At 47.8% G+C, this 21,625-nt stretch overlaps 1 protein-coding gene and 1 long non-coding RNA gene across 13 annotated transcripts in view; one reads left to right on the top strand and one right to left on the bottom strand.

The window, feature by feature from the left end:
* LOC107980951 overlaps positions 1 to 21,056 on the bottom strand; it is a 42,813-nt gene extending 21,757 nt beyond the window's left edge. The window contains exon 1 of the long non-coding RNA XR_001729078.3: positions 20,706 to 21,056. This is a non-coding gene — a long non-coding RNA (uncharacterized LOC107980951). The remainder of the gene's footprint in view (positions 1 to 20,705) is intronic.
* Positions 1 to 21,625, top strand: part of LOC100121249 (tyrosine-protein phosphatase Lar) — a 321,079-nt gene that overhangs the window by 135,525 nt on the left and 163,929 nt on the right. For all 12 annotated transcript variants that reach the window (XM_032598649.1, XM_032598645.1, XM_032598644.1 and 9 more), the window contains one exon: positions 14,613 to 14,684. The gene's annotated coding sequence lies outside the window, so the exon portion shown is untranslated. The remainder of the gene's footprint in view (positions 1 to 14,612; positions 14,685 to 21,625) is intronic.

Raw genomic sequence — 21,625 nt, 5'->3', positions numbered from 1 at the left:
ATAGCATCGGCGCTATATCCATTTCGCGCGAGAGACTCGCTGAAAGGATCCGATATTTTGGGGTAGAGAGAGAGAGAGAGAGAGAGAGAGAGAGAGAGAGAGAGAGAGAGAGAGAGAGAGAGAGAGGAAAAAGCTGAAAGCGGAAGAGGAGACACGAGCGGAAGGAGGCGAGAAAAGAATGGAAAACGTATTTATCGCTATCCCGCTCTCGCCTGTATACAACAACCGCGTCGTCCCATTCAGGCGTGAAACTGAACCGAAGATTGGGATCTCGTCTCCCCTCCGGGGGATTCGCTGCAGCTTTCATAAAGGACGAGCTCTCCATTCGCGTCGACCAACTAATGCCTTCATCCAGTTCCCTAAAAGGGATTTAAAATCAGCGCTGTGTACATCGTTCGACGTATTACGCAGTCGTTTTTCAATAAACTCGCGCGATTAGATAAGCTCGCTCGTCGCGATAATATCTATAAACAATTTATCATCGCAATTATGGCCGCCGCGGCGGGAAACTACCGGCGGAGTTCTCTCGTTAAACGCTCCCGCGCTCGTATAGCCGAGAAATGAGCAATTTGGACGTTTAATATTCGGCCTGTCCTCTCTCTCTCTCTCTCTCTCTCTCTCTCTCTCTCTCTCTCTCTCTCTCTCTCTCTCTCTCTCTCTCTCTCTCTCTCTCTCTCTCTCTCTCTCTCTCTCTCTCTCTGTATGACGCGAGAGATGCGCTGTTACACGCGAGCTTCCGATCATCGACGGAGCCGAGAGCCGGCGGGCTTTAGTGTTTTCTTTGTGTCTCGGGCCGTAATCGTTTTAATTAGGATTTTATCCGGCTTCGCCACTTCTTCCATCGGGACGATAGTCTCGAGTGCTGCACAGGCCTTAATCACTCGAGAACAAAGCGTTCGAGTGCTGCTCGGGCTCTCTCGGTCGCTAATTGAGGAATGAAATTTCAGGGTCTAATAAGTTGGCCTGCTGCGGGTATACATGGCGCATACGATGCAAGTTTCTCCTCTTTTTTTCTCTCTTTCTCTCTATACTTCGAGCTCACTTTCGCGCGACGAATCGAGGACGTTATTTTATTTACCTGCGCGCGTGTGGCTCTTTGCCGGCGGTGGGCTAAGCCAATGAATCCCCCGGAGCGCTTGTCTTGTCGCGTTTTATTAGCTGTTAATTCTTACTTTATTTACCGGGCCATAGACGGCGCGTTAATTCGAAGGCCAGCACTTCTCTTCTCCTTTTTTCCGCCCGGAACGGGAGCTCCCACTCCCCCACCGATAATCGAATCAGCGCTAAGTGGGCTTGTTCGCTCTCGCCGCGGATAATAGAATATACGTCGTTGGATATTATGGCGAGTTTCCATATTCTCCTGCGCGACGTGCAAGCAGACAGAGAGAAGCTGTCGTCAAAGAAGTAAATACGCGGGAATAATTGATTTATATTCGCTTTCAGCCTCTAGTATAGAGCTTTTCAAGCTCTGCGCACGTATACACTGCAGCCGCGCACGGTGTATACCGAGGCAAAAATGTCGTAGGACGAGGAGGAGGAGGAGGAGGACGACGGCAGCGGCAGCGGCTATGTGACTCCGAAGGACTACGACGCCTCTGCAACGACTTTGGCTTTATGGCGCGGCTGCACACCATAAAACGGATACAAAGAGACTGTATTACCGGGACGCGAGCGAGAAGAGGGCGCGGCGGTTATACGGGCGTATAGCTGGAGGCCCGTGAATCTGCATATGGAACGCGCATTAAGTTTCTTCGGCGCTTAATTTAATATCTTCGTACAATGAGAAGAGAGGGAGTCTAGGGTATAGAGGGGGAAGGGGTAGGCGAGATTGAGCTAGCGCAGGGAGGAGGGCAGTAGTTAAGCGGGCACGCGCGGCGCTCTCGACGTCTCGAATATGAAGCACGTGTGCAGCGGCGCAGGCTTTGCCAAGTTATGCGCGCGAATGTCGCGAGTTATACGTCGCGAACGAGCCTGCAGGCGCAGTTTTAATCAGTCGCAGGCGCAGGCCTGGAAAATAGTAAGAGTCCGCTCTCCCTCTCTCGCTTGTGAATTATTATTATTTTTCGGCTTTTTACTGCGGGATTCTGCTTTTGGCGAGCTTTTCATCGCTTTGCAAGCACGAATTATTATTAACATTATTTTTTATAACTCGTCAGCCGTTACATAACGCCAGGGAATCGAAACGTTTTAATTCGTCGCGAGGAATCGAATTTCTCGATCAGCCAGGAGACCGGGAAAAGGTATGGAAACTATCTTAGGAGAGAGCAGCCACGGCCAATTACGATCACACGCCAATGCAAATTCACGTTCCCACCTCGACTCGACCGCTCAGGTAGAAAGAAGGATAGGCGAGAATCCCACGCCGTACATTCGCGCGCATTATCGTCGCGCTCGATTTTATTGGATCCCGAGAACATTTTGCTGGAGGAATAAGAAGACGCCAGGGGAAATTCCGCCGCGCGGAGAGCGAGAAAATTACGCCACGCGCAAGGGATATTTTTTCGAATATCAAAACCATACCCTATGCTGCGCGTTATAAATACACGAATCAAAAGTACGGAGCCAGCGACTTTGTTGCGTGAATTAATCTCAATCTCCACGAACTAAATCTTTCGCTTCTGCATATGGAGCGTGTACGCACAGAACGTATAAACTCATCCGAGCTAATCTCGCCTAATCCCCTTCCGTGGGCGCGCGAGCGAGCGAGCTTATAAGTAGCGGTAAAAAGCTCGCGGCGTAACGCAAACGTACAACGCGCTTTACTAAATAATGCGGTTGTCCGTTACCATGCCCACGCAAAAATCCAGGGAGAAGCGAGAATAAAGCGAGCGAGCTGCGTGGCGGCTTCTTCGTCTTTCCGTAACTCGCGGCGACAGGCGGGAGAAAAATTGGTCCCACCCGCTCCCCGGGGAGAGAGAGAGCTGCGCCATAGTGTCTCTCCTGCTGTGTGTGTATGTGTATATTCGTGTGTGTGTGTGTGTATGTGCGTATATATAGTACACGTAGGTGCGAGAGGGACGTCGCTCGCTACACCCTCTAATATCTTATGATTTAGTGTTCGGGATGCAACGACGCCTTAAACAGCCGCCGCGAGAACCCGATACTCTCTCTCACTCTCTTTCTCGACTCCCTGGGTGGAATTAAACTGCCAGCACGTTTCTCCCCCGCGCGCGCTATGGCAAGGATTTTTCCAGCGACGATTCGTCTTTTCTTTCAACGGCGGCTTTTCTTCTCCCTGACGTACAGTCCCTCTCTCTTTTCCGACGCGGGATAAATAGGCCGCGACTAGAGTCGCGCGCGCGCTAATCCCAGCGGTAAACTTCTTTGTCCCTTAATTGCTTTATGCCAAGAGCGAGAGGGTGTGCTCCGTGTGCTGGGAGGTAAATTTTAAACTTGTTTTTATAGTTCGCCTCGCGGCTAATTAATTGAGACCGCCTTTTCCCGCGCTCGGAACTTTTCGTCGTTTAGTCGAGAGGCACATACGCACACGCTAGCTGCTAATTCAATCAACTCGAAACGCCATTCTTTTATTCATTCGACACTGCGCCTGGCGCCGGCGACAAAAAATCTAAATATCTCCATATTCATAGGGCACGCGCGTCGATCGACGGAGTACGCACACGCTATCATCCAAACCGGGCCTATCGATCTTCGAAAAAAAATCGCGTTTATTTCCCGCGACGAGCAAAGTAAATTTTCCGAGAATATCAAGCGCGACACGCGCTGTGCGGCTGCAACGCAGTCTGTTTTTCTTTCCGCCGTACGCACACACTATCTCTCCGCTGGAAATGGAGTGGCGATGATGATGGATACGCGACTCGTAATTTTTCCGCGACTCTAAACTCGCGCACGAGAGGACCAGAGAGAAAAAAAGCCGCTGCTGCGCCGTTTATCAGGTGTCGCGCGCGTCCATTAAGGGGAAAAAATCGAGTAGCCAAGCGAGTCATAAACAAACAGAATTATACGGCGCTCGATCCTCTTCGTGTGTCGAGCGCGAGTGCTATGTGCCAAACGGATTTTCGCGCCCCCTCCCAAAACCAGATAAAGTTTATCTAACGCCGTACATCTGTATCTCCCCCTCCTACAGCAGCACAGCTGCCGTTGGCGATTTTTTTTTCACGCGTATATCGACAACGCGTCGCTCTAAATGCTCGAGAGTTCGACGTTTTTCCCGCGCACGTTCGCGTCAATGTGAGCCGAGAGTCGAATCGCGTTATAGCTTTTTTTTCGAATACGCCTGCGTCGCTTTACCAGGCGAGTAATTAGCGCTGCATTTTTCGACACATCAACGGCTGAAGCCTCTAGCGTTGGGAAAAATGTTCAACTATTACGTAACGCCCGAGTCCCGAGGAGTCCATTTTATACCGCGCGAGCGGTAGTTCGGTATAAAAAGTCCGTTATCCACTTAACCGTACTTAATATCAACGTGACTTTTTACGTTTATAGATTCCTCTGAAAAATTTAACGCCTTACCCCTCTAGCAGTATATCCTTATAAAAAGCCAGCGAGACTCGAGCGCGGCGGCTCGTCTGCCATTTGCGGCTGTTTCTCGCAGGGCCGCTCGCGTCCCGAAGAACTTTTACATTAATGTCGTAAAAAATTACTCAGCCGTTAAAATAAAAAGTCCGCGCGGTGCAAGGGGCTCTGGGGGCTTTACGTTCTGCTGCTCTTATGCGCAGCGCTCGGGAAGTCGAGATTTTATGCGCGAACGTTGAACGGGAAACGATGTTAGTTGGATTAAAAAACGCTTTGGTTTAAAAGGACTACATTTATGTTTCTCTCTGTCTACAGGTATATACACGGCGGAGCAGCCGTGTGTACCTTCGCTTTGATACCTGCCGACTGCTGAGTGATTCTCTGATCGTCCTTTTTCCCTCTCGCGAAATATAATCGCATACGCGAAGAATATAAAATTCGGGGAGGGAAAATTGGAGTTACGCGCGAGGGGATTCTCCGCGTCTCCCCTTTTCACGGTAATTATTCCGATAGCCCGAGCGGAGCGTAAATCAGAGTCTAGCAGAGAGAGAGAGAGAGAGAGAGAGAGAGAGAGAGAGAGAGAGAGAGAGAGAGAGAGAGGGAGGGAGAGAGAGAGGGAGAGAGAGAGAGAGAGAGCTTGGCAGTAGCCAGCGAAGCGACTCATAAACGTCCAAAAAGTTTGCACAGTATATACGGGACTATATATACTACTGTACGTTAATTTGTTGGGAGTATATTGCTCAGCGTCAGCGACGCGTAATCCTGTTATGCTATGGCCATGAATGTACGAGCCGAGCGTAAGATAAGCGCGCGCTTTTTAATTTACCAGGTAAAATTTTTTCGAAAGATTTTTCAAATTTCATTTCGAAGCTGCTTTCATGCACTGAAAATTGCACTCTTCGTCGGCAGAGCCCCCTGCTTTGCGCGCGAAAATAAAAATGTTGCAGTCCATAAGCTCGGAATGAGCGAGTAAATGAGATCTGCTGCTAATTGAATTTCTCTGTCGTATACTGCTAAATGAAAAAAAAATCGGATCAAATTTCTTTTCGCAAATGTACGTTATCCGATTCCCCTTTTTTCTTCTACTGTGTACACAGTACGTGTTTCTCTCTCGTCGCGTAATGATTTCGTTGTTTTCGAAATAAAAAAAAAACATCGCAAATTTTCATAGCCGCGAGCAGCGCAGCTCTGCAACTTTATCTCGCGTCCGAGAGTCCTGGCAAAAAAACTTTCCTCTTTGACACCCAACCGGACTGGCTAATCCATCCATAGCTTCGACCCGGAGCCGCGGCGCGTCCGACTTGGACCGCAATTTTTTCATCGTCAGCTCTGCGGTTGCGGTGTCCCCGGCACACAGAGACACACAGACACGGCCTATAGCGATACTATAAAAGCGCGAGCTTCACGTCGCGCGTAAGTCCAGCGTGTGACAGGGCGACTGGCGAAACTTCGAGGGCAGAAACCTTCCTGACAGCAGTCAGCCGGTCGGCTCTTTGTCAGCGCTGGAGGCAACATTCTCGGGCTTCCGCGCGCTCGGAAACCACTGAGAATCACCGAGTCTCTGGGACAAAGCTCGTCTAGGTATACTCTACACGTATATGCTATATGGAAGAGCAGAGTCGCAGCAGCCTTGTGTCTACATTATGCCGAGGTCGTATCGCTGTGTTTCTTCTTGGTTTAACGTTTCTCGTTCTTTTCTACTCTGTATATGTGATATGCAAAGCAAAGTTCGCAAAGCTCGCAAAGTGGGGTATCATCGTGATCCGGACGCGCTTTTATAAAAAAATACCCCCCCCCCCCGAAGACCAATCGAAGTTTGGATATTTTGAGATTTTTTCGGAAAAGCTCCTTTCCTTGAAATTTCATTTTGACCCGGATGTTTTATAAACCGTATTTTATCGAAGTTAAATAGTATACTTCACGTTTATCGCATGATAATTAATATTACAAAAATCAAGCACTTTATTGCTTCATTCCGAAGAAAAAAAATAACACTTTTTAATCAGAAATCCACCGCATAGTTTACGTTACGAAGTGTCCTCTTAACAAGAAGTATTACAATATGAAAGCTACGCTTTTCACAAAGTATATAGAAGTTTAATCGTTCGAGCTTACTCAATCCTCCGCGCGACCATTCCCTCGGGCGAAAGCTCACGCTTAACGTCAACTTAATCACCGAGATACTCTTGGCGAAGAAAAAAAATCGAGCAAATTGAAAAAAGAAAAACATAATCGTCTAGCTAATACATCCCGCACTTTTTGCTCCTCAACAAGCAACGGTCCGGTGCTTAACCAAGCAAACACACACACGTCCACTGCGGGCAAACACATGTCCTCTTGCAAAGCCAAACACGTGCATCCTACGTTTCCTCATTCAGCTCGCGCTATACTACACAGCGTCACTTTGTCTCACGTTTTCGGGCCCACACACACACACACACACACACACACACACACACACCGCAGCGGCAGCGGCACATAAATCCCTCTCTCTCTCTCTTGGCAGCTTTTTTACGCGACGGCGATCCCTCATTTAATAAGCGCCTCCGGCACGTTTCTCGCTCGCGCGATATTGGCGAGCATCTCGTCGGCTTTACGCGCAAAGCTTATAAAAGCTCCTGTGCGGCCGGGCGAATTTACAAGTTCCGCTTTACGAGTTCGCGACAGTGAACTTGCGCGCAGTGATGCGAGCTCACATCAACGCCATCCTCGAATAATATTAGCGCGCTCTTTTCTCGGGATATTATATATGCGCCCGCGGGTCATTCGCCGATGTTGTGTTGCGCTGCTATGCGCGTCATGAAATTTTACTACGGCGGATACGTCTGAAGCGAGGCGAAATTTACCGCCGAGCTCTTATTTTCAACGGGATGAGAACAGATTCGCGCGCGGCGGCAGCAGCGATTTTAACTACGTTCGCGTCGGCTGATTTATGACTGCGGTGACCTGGATCGCGTAGGAGACTTTTTTCGCTGATCTCTCGTAAGCTTGTTTATCGAGTTTAATGACACGTGGGTGTAGGTGCGATATATTCGATTAATTTTAAAATGCTTATACGACTGAAACGACGAAGACCAGAGGATACGGAGGAGCTAATAGAAGAAGAAAGTTGAAGTGCATTAGAAAAGTTATGGTCACAATCGGGTTAGGACATTGAATATCAGCGGAGAGAGATATGGATGATCGGACAAGCGTATACTTATACGCCTCTTAGAAGCTGAGAGACAGTGCGCGGATTATCGTGTTTGGAGATGTGCACTTGCGAGACTTCGACTTTGAGATTGATGAGACTTAGCGACAACTACCGCGGAGACCTGAACCCGATGCTCACTCGCTTATACGACGAGAGAGTAACTGCGCGCCCGAGTTTTTCTCGATCGAGCGAACCCCGCAGCCTTTTTTTCATTACCTTGATGGATTATCGGAAACGTTGCCGAATAAGCAACGATGATATGGGCGTGAAATGCACACGGCTTAGCTAATTGAAACTGTATGCAGCGATGCAGGACTATACTCACTTAGAGGCTGTGAATTATGTACGGTTGAATTTTTTTACAGCGCGGAATACAATTAGGGAAAAGCTATACTCTGGAATTGACGAGTTATGAAGAAATTTTTAAACGCATACGAATAACAAACCGTATTTCGTAGCCGTCTCAACTGCGCTAATTGCACTCTTCAAAACTGCGGGAGGAACAAAGGATTTTCCAATTAAAGCACGCGCTTATACACATTGTTCCTTTTTAGCCACGCGCTTCGCCTGAAAAATTTAATAAACGAGAGTAAGGCCCAAGCGTTCGTGAAAAATTTTATTTATACTTTACACATGTGAAACCCTTTTACGATGCACTTGATAAAGTAGACGTATAGCGGGTCGGGGCGCGCCCTTCCTCGAAGGCAATTTTTTTTCATTATTTAAAAAGCTCGTGAAAGTCATCCAATCCGCCTCGCCATCTAATCAGACCTGAATTTCGCGAGTGCGAAATTTCACGTCTCGGAGGTTGTAAAGAAATTCGTCACTCCGGCTTATCCCCCACGGCGATGTGTCGCGTACGGTCCGATTAAATATGAAAACGTACCTTTTTTTAAGAGGGAATGAACGACGATGCCTACAATACGGCTGAGCAATAATCTTCGCGCGACGCAAACATAAATTTAAATTGCGTATCCATACAAAGGTCCGCCGCATATATATTTTAATATCAAAAACAGCAGACAGTATATCAAGAGAGCGACACTGATATTATTACTGCGAAATCGCGCACGTGTGAAAAAACGCTATGGCTCTAGCTAATTCTAGGTCACGCGGTTGTTGTTTCAGTTTTTTTTCTCCATCGAGTTTACAGGATACCGCCTGCTCGCACAAATCCCGGATTTCCCGGGATGCATCAGTTCCATTCTGCTTTTCTCGCACTTTGCAAATGGAAATTCACGATAAGCATGCATGCCAGCTATTGACGAGAGTGACGTAAAATTTGTATTGACGCGCGTATTCACGGCGAAGATGCATTCTTTTCCCCGACGATATTTTCCCGGTATACAGGCAAGATTTTCATCCTGAGAAAAGTTTCAACAATCGTCAGGAGTACGTGGAAAATTCGAAGATGAATAGTTCTTAACTAAGCGACCGGAACACATGCAAAGTTCCTTCGATCATCAGGTAAATTAAAAAGTTGCGCGGCCGCGTCTTTCATTAGACCGCAGTGATATTTTTTTCCTATCATTAAGTGCGAAAACGCACCAGTGGGCGGGAAGTTTATAAGTCAGGAAAGCGCGTTATTACGCTTGAAGAAGAAGAAGCGGCGGAGACGGAGCAGCAGAAGAAGAAGAAGCAGGAGGAGAGACGAGGGTGAGCTTAGCGGCCGGGCAGGTAAAGCGAAAATCCAGCTTGCGGCGCGCGAATATCGCCGCTGAAAAGTTGGCCGAAGCCGCAGAGGTGAGCTTCACCGGGGGTAAGTAGAGTAAACGTCGCGCGTCTCGGAATTAGAAGATACGAGCCGTAGATTTCGCGCTTAGGCTAAATGATAAAAGTTGCGGACGCCGACGATCCCTCCTATCCCCAACGCATTTTTTTTCCGCTCGCCCGAAAGTAAGAGTGCGGATGAAAGCGTCTTCCGTTATAATTTCAAAGTTTTTTGTCGGACCGCAGCGGTATTTTTTCAGCGTTACATCTGTTCGCAACTTTCGGCGTATAAACACGACGACGTCGCTCAAGTCCTCGAGACTTTCTTTATAGGCACGCGGTAAGAAATAAAAATTCTCTCCGGCGGCGTAATTGTCGAAGAAACGTCGTAAACAGTCGCGTGTGTGTGCGGGGGGTGGAGGGAAAAAGTTGGGAGAAGCCGCGATCGTGCGACAACAGCGAAGAGATCAAAGGAAAAAAAGAAAAATAAAGAAGTCTGTGTTCACGGCTCTCTTTTCACGTGCGCACGACATAGAGAGAGCCGAGAACGTCTTTTATACACGTAGACGAAAAGCTGAAAGACAGGGCTAAGGCTTCGCTCGACGGGTATATTTATTGACTCTTTTATATTAAAAACCGGGGCGCGAGCTCCTCGACGCGGGAGACTGCTCTGCTACAGGGGCAGTATAAATCACTGACTCTGCGCGCGCACGAGCCCGGCATTATGAACCATTTGCATAGGCGCGTTATTACGGACAGAGCAGTGTATATGTATACACACACACACACACATATATATATATATATATATATATATATATATATTCTCCGCCTTCACTTTCTCTTTCCATTTTTTTACGTTCTATATGTATACGTAGAAGAGTCGACGCGCGCGCTTATGCACCGAAAAGGTCGGACAGGTTCGTCGAAGAAATGGATGTCGCGAATCCATCTTGCTGCCAAGTGTCGAAGATTATGGCTCCGCGTGAAGCTCTCGGCTCTCCGGCTGCGTACTATATACACACACATATCCCCTGCGCCCATATATAGTAACACGCGCGCGTCTGCCGCCTGTGTTTTCGCGATACCCGTCGATATTTTAATGGCAAGGAAGAAGAGCCCGCGCGTGTGTGTGTATATAATCGCTAAACTTCCTCATCCTTTTGTTGCCTCGGAGGCGGCCGTGGCGTAGGATATCGAGTCCGCCAGGAGTTTTTGAATGATTGAGATTGAAAGCTATATGTATAGCCGGAGGAGCAGAGAAAAACGAGCGCGTGTAATTGAAGGGTTCTCTCTCGCTCGTCGGTGCAGCCATTTTTCGCTCTCCCTGTAGTCGAACGCACGCGTCGAGGATCGTTTGCCGGCTGATGACCAGGAAGCGCGGCATTTATCTTGCCGCGCGCGCGAGCGAGTTTGCTCGATTTACATTCGCCCCTTACACGCTGTTTATTCACACACGAGTCGCTTATCGATTTTTCCTCATAAGCGTAATTATGCATAGGCGTTCTCCCCGTGGAGAGTGTCGCGGAGACTCAAAGTTTCTTCATTCCCCGGCGCGAGAGATGCTTTTATCGCCGAATTTTCCGGAAAGTGATTATACGGAGCGGTGCTCTGTGTGTGTGTGTGTGTGGGTGCGTCCGCAGCTTGATTAAATACCGCGCGCTGCGAGTCGTAAATTTCCCGACGTCGAGTTTATTATTACAAAGCGACGCGACGTTAACGGCTCTCCCGATACGGCACAGCCAAACGCACGGAGATTGATATCGCCCGTAAAAAAAGGGAGAGCGAGTTTTGAATTTCCTTTGTCGACGAGCTGTAGGGAAGCAGAATCCCTGGATGAGTCTCTTCTTCGATCCGCCGTGGCTCTGCAAGCTTATCCTGTTATCGCGGACGCGACGAAGCTCTCTTTCGATATAATAAACACAGGCTGTCGATGGAAAAAATTGCCGTATCAGTCTTCATTCTCGGTTGAAAAATATCCTCCAGACGACGCCCGACGTGGAATATACAACTATTGAAAAGACGCGCGCGAGCGAAGGGTTATATTGCACGGAAGAGATGGAGCAAGAGAGAGAGAGAGAGAGAGAGAGAGAGAGAGAGAGAGAGAGAGAGAGAGAGAAAAGGGAGCTTAAGCTTTCCGTGGAGCAGGAGGAAAAAATATGAGGCAGAAGATGCGCAATCAAAAAAGGATCTTCCGAGAATTTTCCCGATGACGTCCGATCGACGAGCGAGCGGTTAAAAGGTGGGAGACTCTTTTTTCTCTTATTGAAGGACGACTGTTTGGAAAAGTGCTTGTTTCTCTCGCTGTATTTGAAGGGGGATTCACGTTTTTTTTTTTGCCGCTCGCGACGCTCCTCTGATTGCGATTGCGGCGCGCGAACCGTTTGTGTGTTGGACGCGGCTTCTGTTTGCGCTGGGGGACTAACGTTTGTATTGGCGTTACTCCGGAATTCCAATCATAAAACACATTTCGTTCGGATCTACCCTGGAAAGTTTTCGCTCGTAGATTTGTTAGAATTTAAAAAGTATCTTCGATATTCGAATCGGCGCAACGAGGCCTTTCGAAATTTCCTCGACGCGGATACCTAATTGAAAAGCTGTGGTGTACGAATTATTGTCAATTATGAGTGATTTGATGGACGTCGCGAGGGAGAAAAAGCTTGCAAAAGCAAGTAACTTTTATTAAAAGAGGGATATTTCGTTACCAGTATAGGGAGTCTCTTGAAAATGAAAGTTGCAGGGTCGAGAGACAACTAGGACGACGACGGGTTTTCAGCTGGGTATACCTACATAAAGTACTTCGCTTCGATAGGTATACCTCTCCCTCCCTTTGCCTATAATATAATTAACTGGCAGCCGTAAATCACGTTCCGATATTAAAAACTTTCTGCGATTCGCCGAGCTTCCTCGGAATATGAATCTTCCCAATTTATCTTGCAAAGACTGTACAAACTAATTCGGTTGCTTTAATCATTTTAAGTGTGCGCGACCCTCTCTCCATCCGTAAAATGGATTTTGCACAAAATTCGAAATTCACGGTATCGTCAATATTCGATGTAAAATCATTCGTGTGGCGCGAAATCCAATCGTATCGAATATTTCCGCATGATTATTTATTCAGATACATCATTCAGAGCTAAATCGGATATTTTCCAAAATATATTCCATTGTTCTTATTCGTTTAATCAGCAACAACGCGCGTGCATTCGCGATTTGAATAAGCTCCCGCAGAATTTCGAACGAGCCAACGGTTTCAATTTCGAATATTTCCACGCGTAACACAAGACAATAAAACAAAGCTCTCCGAGAGCCGATTTGAAGAATCGTCGTCCGAAAGCTGCGCCGCGAACAAAGCAAGCGAACGAGGAGTAATGCAACAGGCTGCCGGGGCGACGCACATAAATTGCGGCCGGCTCGCGGACACGAGGCCGCCGCACGTACACACTCTCTCCCGTGAATGTAGAGCTTGCAAGTTTGTCGTACTACCGTAGAGAGAGAGATAAAAGCCCAGAAGAATCGGCAAATTTGTATTGAAAGAAAAGCGACAGTAATCGAGATGAAGAGTCGAGATGATGTCTGTAGAATATAACTTGTTCATTTTCTCGCCTCTCTCGAATCCCGTCGCGATATTATGAAACATCGGGGCTGCCGGGGGTCATCAATCACGCGCGAACTTTTATTAGAGAAGCCGCTACAAAGGTGTATTTAATTAAGGCGCGCGACACGTTATGGGTTTTCAACTCTCCCGCGCGAGCACTTCTCTTTTGAATATCTCGCGCGAGCGAGAAAGGGGAGCCGCGAGAAAGTTTCCGAGTTTCTTTCGGGGCCGCCCACGGCTACGCAAGTCGTTAATACTTTTATGGATTATTTATTGCTTCGGCTTTTATGCCCGACGCTGCAACAAATCCGAATAACTAATAAAATACGTCAGATGGATTTTCGAACGAAATATATTCGTCGTCGTGAAAATGAAATATTTAACAGCTTAATTATAATCGACGGGAATAAGTCAGCGCGAGAGCGCTTGCGTCTCACTGTCGTGCGTTAATTTGAATATATTCTGCTCTCGGCGCATTTAAATCGCATTTTCGCATTCATTTGTTCTTAAACTCTTGGGGGGCAATAGAAGAGTTGTAGCAAGGTAGAGTAGAGAACGAGCAGTAGAGAGAGAGAGAGAGAGAGAGAGAGAGAGAAGGTAAAAAAGTCGCGAGATCAACGCAAAACTTTACCCGAGTAATACGTTCCCGCGGTTATAGGCGCGACTTTTAAAGTGCACGCGCCCGAGCTCGTATAGCGCACCGAGCCGTGTTCGCGCGCGCGAGCGCCAGGGAGAAAACTTTGGCTCTGCGGGGGGCTTTAACTCCTTATGAATATTTAGACTCGAGTAGATTATTTTAGCCACTTTGCAGCGGCATAGCGGCATAGCGGTGTGCCAGCCCAGCGCCGCTTCAAACTATATTACCCCCCCTCCCTCGTCCGTGCGCTAAAACGATTTAGATGAAAAATTTGAATGCTCGCTCTCCGTATAACGACTCGGACCCCGGGAGATATAATAACGAAATTCTTCCGGACTTAATGGATAGATAACGAGCGCTCGGAGGAAAATCCGCGAGGATAAAACAAAACACGATGTACCCTCCCCATTACGCTGCACTCGTTGCGCTTTTTGAAATCCGACGCATTGACTGTGTGTCGCACGCGACGACAGTTTTGCCCCGCTTTTGCAAACTTTCGAGCCGATTGATTAAAAAGAAGCGAGAATGCTAATTACAAGATCCGCCTCGGACAAAGAAGACGGATTCAGTGGAGCTTGACGCTATAGCCAGTGTAGAAAGAGCCTCTAATTACTCGAGAGAACACTTCCACTTTCCCCCTCCTCTATACACTGTCGCGCAGCGCCGGAAAAACGATGCCACTTAATGCAGGCGCACAAAAGAACGAAACTGCCTGATGGGCTTTAGCACGGAAAATTTGGAATCGCTCGCACGTATAATTCCTGCCTAACGAACGTACGTGAATACGTGCAGCGGTATAATTGCCAGCATTCACGTCTACTGCGATTCAAAGTAAGCGACACATGAAACCGAGGGACGACGCGTTTTTGTTCTCCTCATTTTTAACTATTTAACTGCTGGCTTATTATCGTTAAAAATTGCATCGATAAACGAGTATACTCAGATTTAAAATGTCATTATGTGATTCACCATAACGTTCGCTTTTTTTATTGTTTCAGAAAGCATCATTCGCCAGATGGCTTCCCGTCGGCATTGATGTAGAATCCACTCCCACGAATCTTCTATATATCGTAAGTATGATCGTCGAATATTCAATCCCACCGCACTCAGGCGCAACAAAAATAATATAACAACCCCATCATCTCGAACGATTAAAGCCGATACCTCGAACTCTCGCAAAAAGGATTCCGACTCGAAAAAGGAGAAAATTTAATGTTTCAAAAACGTCGCGGGAAGGAGGAAATTGAAAGTTTTAGAGAATCACCGCTCACATGCGCACGAATCGGCGGCGCCGTCTCCTACTTTGCATGCAGCCCCAAGCCAGCGAGCAGAGAAAGAAATTGTTCCGGAGAAGTAGTAACAATGCCACAATGTTCCTTTGTCGCATCGCCGAGTTGACTTGCTTTGTGCAAGAGCCTCGCGCTCCATCTTTACAATATTCGCTTGGCTTTCGTCAGCGCAGCAGCCTGTCTGTTTGTGTCACTCACTAGCGTTTCCGCGAAAGCGAGTGAACTGAAAGGAAATGCGCGAACTGCTGCTCGCGCGACTTTTTCAGCGCGCATCCATTGTTGTCGGTTGGGTTGTTTTTATTTTTCCTCCTTCAGTCTCAACTCGGCAGCGGGCGGAGGCAGCCAGCCTTCAAAATGGATGCGCGAGGAATTACTGTACGGACTGACGCTCGAGCTTTACATCTCTTGAAGAATCGTGTCGTACGCGTTGATCGGATTTTTCCGTCGGCGTGCGTAATACGAAATGAGAAAAACGCGAGACGGAAGATCTGGAGCCGAAAAGGAGCTGCGGAGAAAAATACAAAGCAAAGCCGTAAATCAAAGGAGCATAAAGAGAGGCTTGGCAAAAAGGGTAAAATTCGCGCGCGGCAATAAGTTTTCCCTTCCTAATAACGATTATTCTTGGAGCTCCGCTTTTGTCTCTGCTCTTTCCCTCGCAACGTAGCGCGAAGATCCCTCCCTCTCTCTCTCTCTCTCTCTCTCTCTCTCTCTCTCTCTCTCTCTCTCTCTCTCTCTCTCTCTCCTTTCCCTATTTTCCTGAGCGAGTGCGAGAATTTAATTGCGACGAACCACCTATTATTCTCGCTTACGCGTGGTTACAAAGACGGAACGGGAAGAGCGCAGGTAACAGAGGGCGGGGAGATACTAGGGAGAAGAAAGGGAGGGAATAAGTACGTAGAGCCAAGTGCAAAGCTACGGAAAGAGAACGGCGACTTCGTGGAAGGAAAAATGGGAGGTAAACTAGCGTTTTTATATTGAAATATGTGTTTGCGAAATGTGCTTTTTAATCGCGGACAATAAGTTCCTTGTCCTGATCGACAAATGGGAGTACGAAAGCGATATGTCGATATGTCTGAAAATGAACGCAGCTATAAAAGCTGGGACTCATCGATTGACCTTCGAGGTGTCAGCAAAACAACTGAAGACTCGCCGGAGCTGCAGCGGAGAGAAAGAAAAATTCATCTGGAATGACGAAGAGAGAAAGTTAAACGTGAAAAGTCAGATTTCAGAGTCGTGCCCGTCGTCGAGTGCAGTTTCTCCTCAGTTTTACGGTTGTTCCTCAAGAGTGAGATAATTTATTCGCTTGATCGTCGTCACATTAGCAGAGTCGAGAATCGAGAGCAAGAGGGAGACCCGGAGAAGAATCAGGAGAACGAGAGAGAGAGAGAGAGAGAGAGAGAGAGAGAGAGAGAGAGAGAGAGAGAGAGAGAGAAGAAGCAACGTTATAATATTAGACGTCATCGTGACATCTGTTTTGACTGTTAGCTGAAGAACAGGTGCACGGCGTCTAGTTCGGACACCTTAAGAACTTTTAATTAATACCTCTTGTTGAAGGGTGGCTGCGCCAAGAGAATGAGGTGAAGGTAGTGGGAGAGAGGGAGGCTGGAAGACAGAGAAGTAGACTACGAAGAAGGCTGAAGAAGGAGAGAAGGAGGTATAAGAGCTGAAGGTGTACAAAAGCAGCGCTAGCTAGAGCAAAGAATTTCGGGACAAAGCCGAGACAGGGTATTGTTGTCGCCCCTTGTTATACGGCTGATGTCTTGGATAAGAGGTAAAAGTACCGGCAGCTAGCGCAGCGCTGCGCAATAGCACTTGCTTGTTATGTCCTTTTCACCTTATTCTCCTGCCGCTTGCTTTTTCCGACTTCGACCTACTCCTTTCTTTTTCCTCTGTTTTGTTTCCCCTCCGCCCTTTTTTTATTTCTTCCTAACTAAGACTGTACGCGAGTGCGCATGTGCGTGTGTTTCCGCTATACAGTCGAGTGTCACTTTTGATTCGACCTCGTCGCCGAACGCGAAAAATAAATAACGGCGCGGCGGAAGAAAAATGTTGGCTTTCTCGGATAACTGAGTTCCGCCGAGGTGTACTCGTTGGCAAAAAATTCAACATTGAAGTTGATGCGAAATGGACTAATTTAAAACGCGCGGTACCGAGGCTAATATTTTTTCAAACGTTTTCGCTGTTTTAATTCGACCATTGTCTTCTCATTGTTTACGCACCACCTGACTCTGTTTGTACTACGCAATAAATTTCCATGTTTTCGATAAAAATTGATCAAGTTATCGGTAAACTACACAAATTACTCACGAATGAAAAAGCGAAAATATTGTCTTTTCCCGCCAGTTAAACAAAATAAAAAAAACACACAATTTCCATAATCGACCACTTAACTTTGTCACGCGTCAAATATCGACCACAATTCTCAAGGCTTATCAACTCCAACCCGACCTTATACCGTTTAATCTTTCTAAGAACCTCGACGTTCATCGGAAACCACAAACCTGGAGGGACAGCCTTTTCACAAATCAATCTAATGAATATCTTTAATAAAGCCCTCGGTCAAGCTTCCCCCTTTCTTCCACGCTGCGCACGGAATAAACCGATGTGCCTGGCGCGCGTCTGGCCAAAGCCTGCCCTCTACCACTGACCACACAGGGCATACAATATATTTTCGAGGCGCTCCGGTCGAATGTCACTCGCCGCGGCGATTTAATCAATTTCCTGGTGCGTAAACTCGTTCATCGACAGTAATTAAAAGGAGCTCCCAGTTCCTATCCTCCTGTCTCCCCTTTCCCGTATAGTTCGTGCTTACTCGCTCTCCACCTCGTGCTGTGTTTGTGTGTGTATAGACATATGCATCGCGAGCGATCGTTCAGGCATGCAAGCGCATCGGTTCTCCCCACAAACGGAAATCCAAATGAAGGGAGAAGCTAGAAACGGGTTAGAAGCTCTAGAAAGACTCGAGGCCAGGAAGGAAGAGACGAGCTCGTAGGTTTTCGATGTTTGTGCTTGGGGCCGTCTGTGTGCACGTGTGTGCGTACGTGATTCTAGAGATAGCGGAGAAAGAGGAGTTGAATGAATGGAGAAACTTGGGATAGGATTGTAAGAGTGAGTGATAAGGGGCTAGCGTGAAAGGGGAATTAGAGTGAAGGAGAGTGGAGATGAAGTGTGCCGAAGAAAATTGATTTTATTGTCAAGAGATAGGGCATCTCGAAAGGCGCGCTTGGTGTTTGCGGTATAGACAATAAATTGCGCTGGTTTGTCGAGGAGGTCCGAAAGTCAATTAGAATTTCGCGTTACGATGTTAACGACTAATTTGCTTGTACAACTAAATTTCGTTAAACTACGTGCTGATTTCCTTCGTTAGGTAATTTGAGTGTTGTCTTGAAATCCCGCAATTCAAATTCGGTGAATTGTTAAAGTATGAATTTCAAAGTTTTTCGTTACTAGATACTTGAGCCAATCATCAGTAATATCGCAGCGAAGGATTCGAATTTCCAATCAGTTCTGAGATCTATAGGTGGCTGACTAAATAAAACAATACACTCAAACAAGTATTCTTAGCACAGCAGAACTACAACTCTTTCTCTATCTACAAAGCATTGATGATGGTACGTGCGCGCAAAGGCAAACAATAAACCTGGGAAACAAACGCGCGTTAAATTCAGAACCGCAATCTTCAGCATATCCGAAAAATAACTTGTTCCGCGAAAATTTCGTCGTATAATCACGTTTCATACCCTCTCCTACCGAACGACAATATCGCCTAGGGCAACAATTACACACAATCGCGCGAGATAACAGTCGTACGAATCCGCAAAGCTCCACATCCCGCGCGGAATGTCCAAAAAGCAAAAGAGAAAGCCTCTCGCTTATAGCGTTGGAAAATTTTCTCCCTTCCCCTCCCTCCATTCCCCGTAAATATTTACAACGTCGGGGACCCACCGCACGATCATCCCAGAGTAGGCTACACACAGTCTGAAAGCAATGATATAAAAGTCTGCGGTGGCCATGCACACATATCAGGCGTAATTTCCCGAGACTGTTTGGATGCGATTCAATTTCGAAAGCGAGCAGCGCCGCTGCAGCGAAGAAGACGACGACGACGAAAAAAAGGAGAAAGAAAAGAACAGAAAAAGAGTAGGGTTCGCGGCACGTAAAAAGGACAGGCTACAAACGAGGCTAGAAGGCGAGGAGAACGGCAGACGGAAAATTGCCGAAGCGCCTTCTGCGCGCAGCTGCATCCGCAGTTTCGAGCGATGCTGCTGCTGCTGCTGGTCGTCGGATAATTCGAGGCGTTCCAACTCTGGCGCGCCTGCATATGGGATAAGAAATAGCGAGCATAAAGACGGGGGCAGTAGAGAGAGCGGAGCGACGCGACCCCGTAATTCTTGGCTGGCTAATGTTTATTCATAGGGGGCGCAATTGTCCGAATGCGAGTCCGCGGGCTTTCGAAAGTTACTGTGTGAATTTTCCGGCTTGTTGAAAACGTATGTTACATGTATGTATGAATCTTTGTCCTCGGGAGCGTGCAACTGTGCGGAATCGTTGACTAATTCGCGAAAATTTCGCTTTGATGCTTGCGAGTGACGCTCACTCGAGAACTTTTCCGCGTGCATGTGTATGTATTTTATATCGATTCTCTTGAGTGCTGAATGTTTAATAGCTCTTTTGTGAGCGCTTTTACTGCTCGTACGCGATATTTGAATATGAAATATTAACGCTCTTCGGAAGACGTTTCGTTATTCATCGGAAAGAAACTTCTGAATGATCGAAAGCGTCGGAATTAATTATGTGATTAACTTTGCCCAGTTGAAAACAATGAAACAATCGAGTACCACAAAAAAAAAATCTGCCATAATTCCACTCGCTCTCTCACGCACAGACTCGCACACCTCAATTCAAGGATTCCTCACAGTGCACGAGTGCACGCTCGGGTTATTCTTATTCCGCTTGTTATCTTTTGTTCACCGTCGCGAAGACTCGGGAGCTTCAAGAGGGTGGGAGAGGGCAAAAAACGAAAAAGAAGCGGAAGAAGAAGCGACTCCGAGAGATGAACCGGCGCGACGCACAGCTCGAGGAAAAATGGGAGAAGACACCGAGGGATTTATCATCGCGGGCTGTTCCAGCAATGGCGAACGCTATATTAAATTAAGCCCCGCGTGCACCTTGGGAGATTTTTTGCCGCTGCTATGCGCGCGCTGATGCAGTTCGCAGGAGCGCGTTCTAGGTTTACTTTTCGCGCCGCGTGCTTTGCTGTTTTGTGATTTCCCCAGCGCTGCGCCGACAAAAACACTTAACGACTTGGATTTCTTTCGCTCTAGGAATCTCTTCAAGTCCTTTCCGAGTCTGTTTTTCCCGTCGTTCGGAATTCCAAATTGCGCTCGAGACTGTCGAAACGACGACGACGGTATAGATTCGCGTACGCTGCCGGCGGAAACGCAGAATGCCGAAGCGTTCGCGAAGTGGACTATGGCTCAAAGCAACGCTTGCAGAAGTAAAAGCGCTTGAAAAATTCACAAGCCGCTCTGGAAGCAACTCGCCGTACCAAATAATAAATAAGCTTACGTACAAAATGATGGGCGACAAAAGCGCAGCTCTGCAGAGGGAACATCGAAGCTGAGTTTCGGAGATTTTTGGAGCGCTAAAAAGCTTTGGAAGTTAAAAGCGAAGCTAAGCAAAGAATCGTTCGAGCAGCCGCAGAAATGCAAAAAGTCTCTCGAATCGACAGCGCCGGTCATTCGATATTCCCATCGCCGAGTTTCTCGCGCAACCAAAAAAAAAAGAGAGAATCCCACTAACCTTTCCTCTCCGGCAGCTTCCCAAGATCTCGTCCGCTCTCCCGAAGTTCCAACAGCTTCTTTCCCCCAGCGCAGTCCGCGAACTCGACATCTCTCTATACTGGCCTTCGTCGCGATGATTCGCGACGTCGCGGGGATGAAAAAAAAGTCAGCGGCGAAAGAGAAAGCGAAAAAATCGCTGGAAAAATCAACAGAGAGAGAAAGAGAGAGAGAGAGAGAGAGAACCAGAGAGTAAAGATAGCCGACGAGCGCGCACCGCAGCGGAAAGAGCAAGCCCGACCTCGTGGCTTGGCTCTCGGCGCGGCGCCCGCCACCAGACACACAAACATCGAGCCAGAAACTACTGGCTCTGCCGGTGCCGCGATGCGTCTCCCTCTCGCGCCTCGAGAACGCATGCGTCGCGGCGCTGCTTTCAAACTCTCTGTCTCGCTCTCTCTCCCCTCCACGCGCGGCGACCCCCGCCGGTGTGCACAGGTGCAGCTCGCAAGCTCGCGCTGGAATTTTTCATGCGGCGTCCTGTGTTTGCGGCGAAAAACTAAGGATTCGTCGATCTTCTCTGCTTCTTCTGCTTCTTCTTCGCCGTTCTCTCTCAGCCGCGGAAATTCGAGATTAGCTCGAACGAAACAATCCCGTGCGAGAGGAGCAGGAGCGAGAGGAAGATGAGAAGAAAAATGCAGGTGCAGTATGCAGAGGCAAAAGCGGCGCGCTGCTGGGCATGCGCCCGCGATTCCGGCGGAAGTGGAGGGGGCGCGTTCGCACTGGGGAAGAGAGCGTAAGTCAGTCAGGCCGTAGCGCGCGCTCCGTCAACTACGTGCCGCGAAACACACGAGCCGCACCGTCGCGCGCCGAAACTCGCCTCTCTCTCTCTCTCTCTCTCTCTCTCTCTCTCTCTCACACACTTTTCTCGTACTCGTGCGTGCG

The sequence above is a fragment of the Nasonia vitripennis genome, chromosome 3 (genome assembly GCF_009193385.2).
Source record: "Nasonia vitripennis strain AsymCx chromosome 3, Nvit_psr_1.1, whole genome shotgun sequence".
Taxonomy (NCBI): Eukaryota; Metazoa; Arthropoda; class Insecta; order Hymenoptera; family Pteromalidae; genus Nasonia; species Nasonia vitripennis.
Note: the sequence above shows the minus strand (reverse complement) of the source record. Positions and strands in the feature narration are given on the sequence as shown.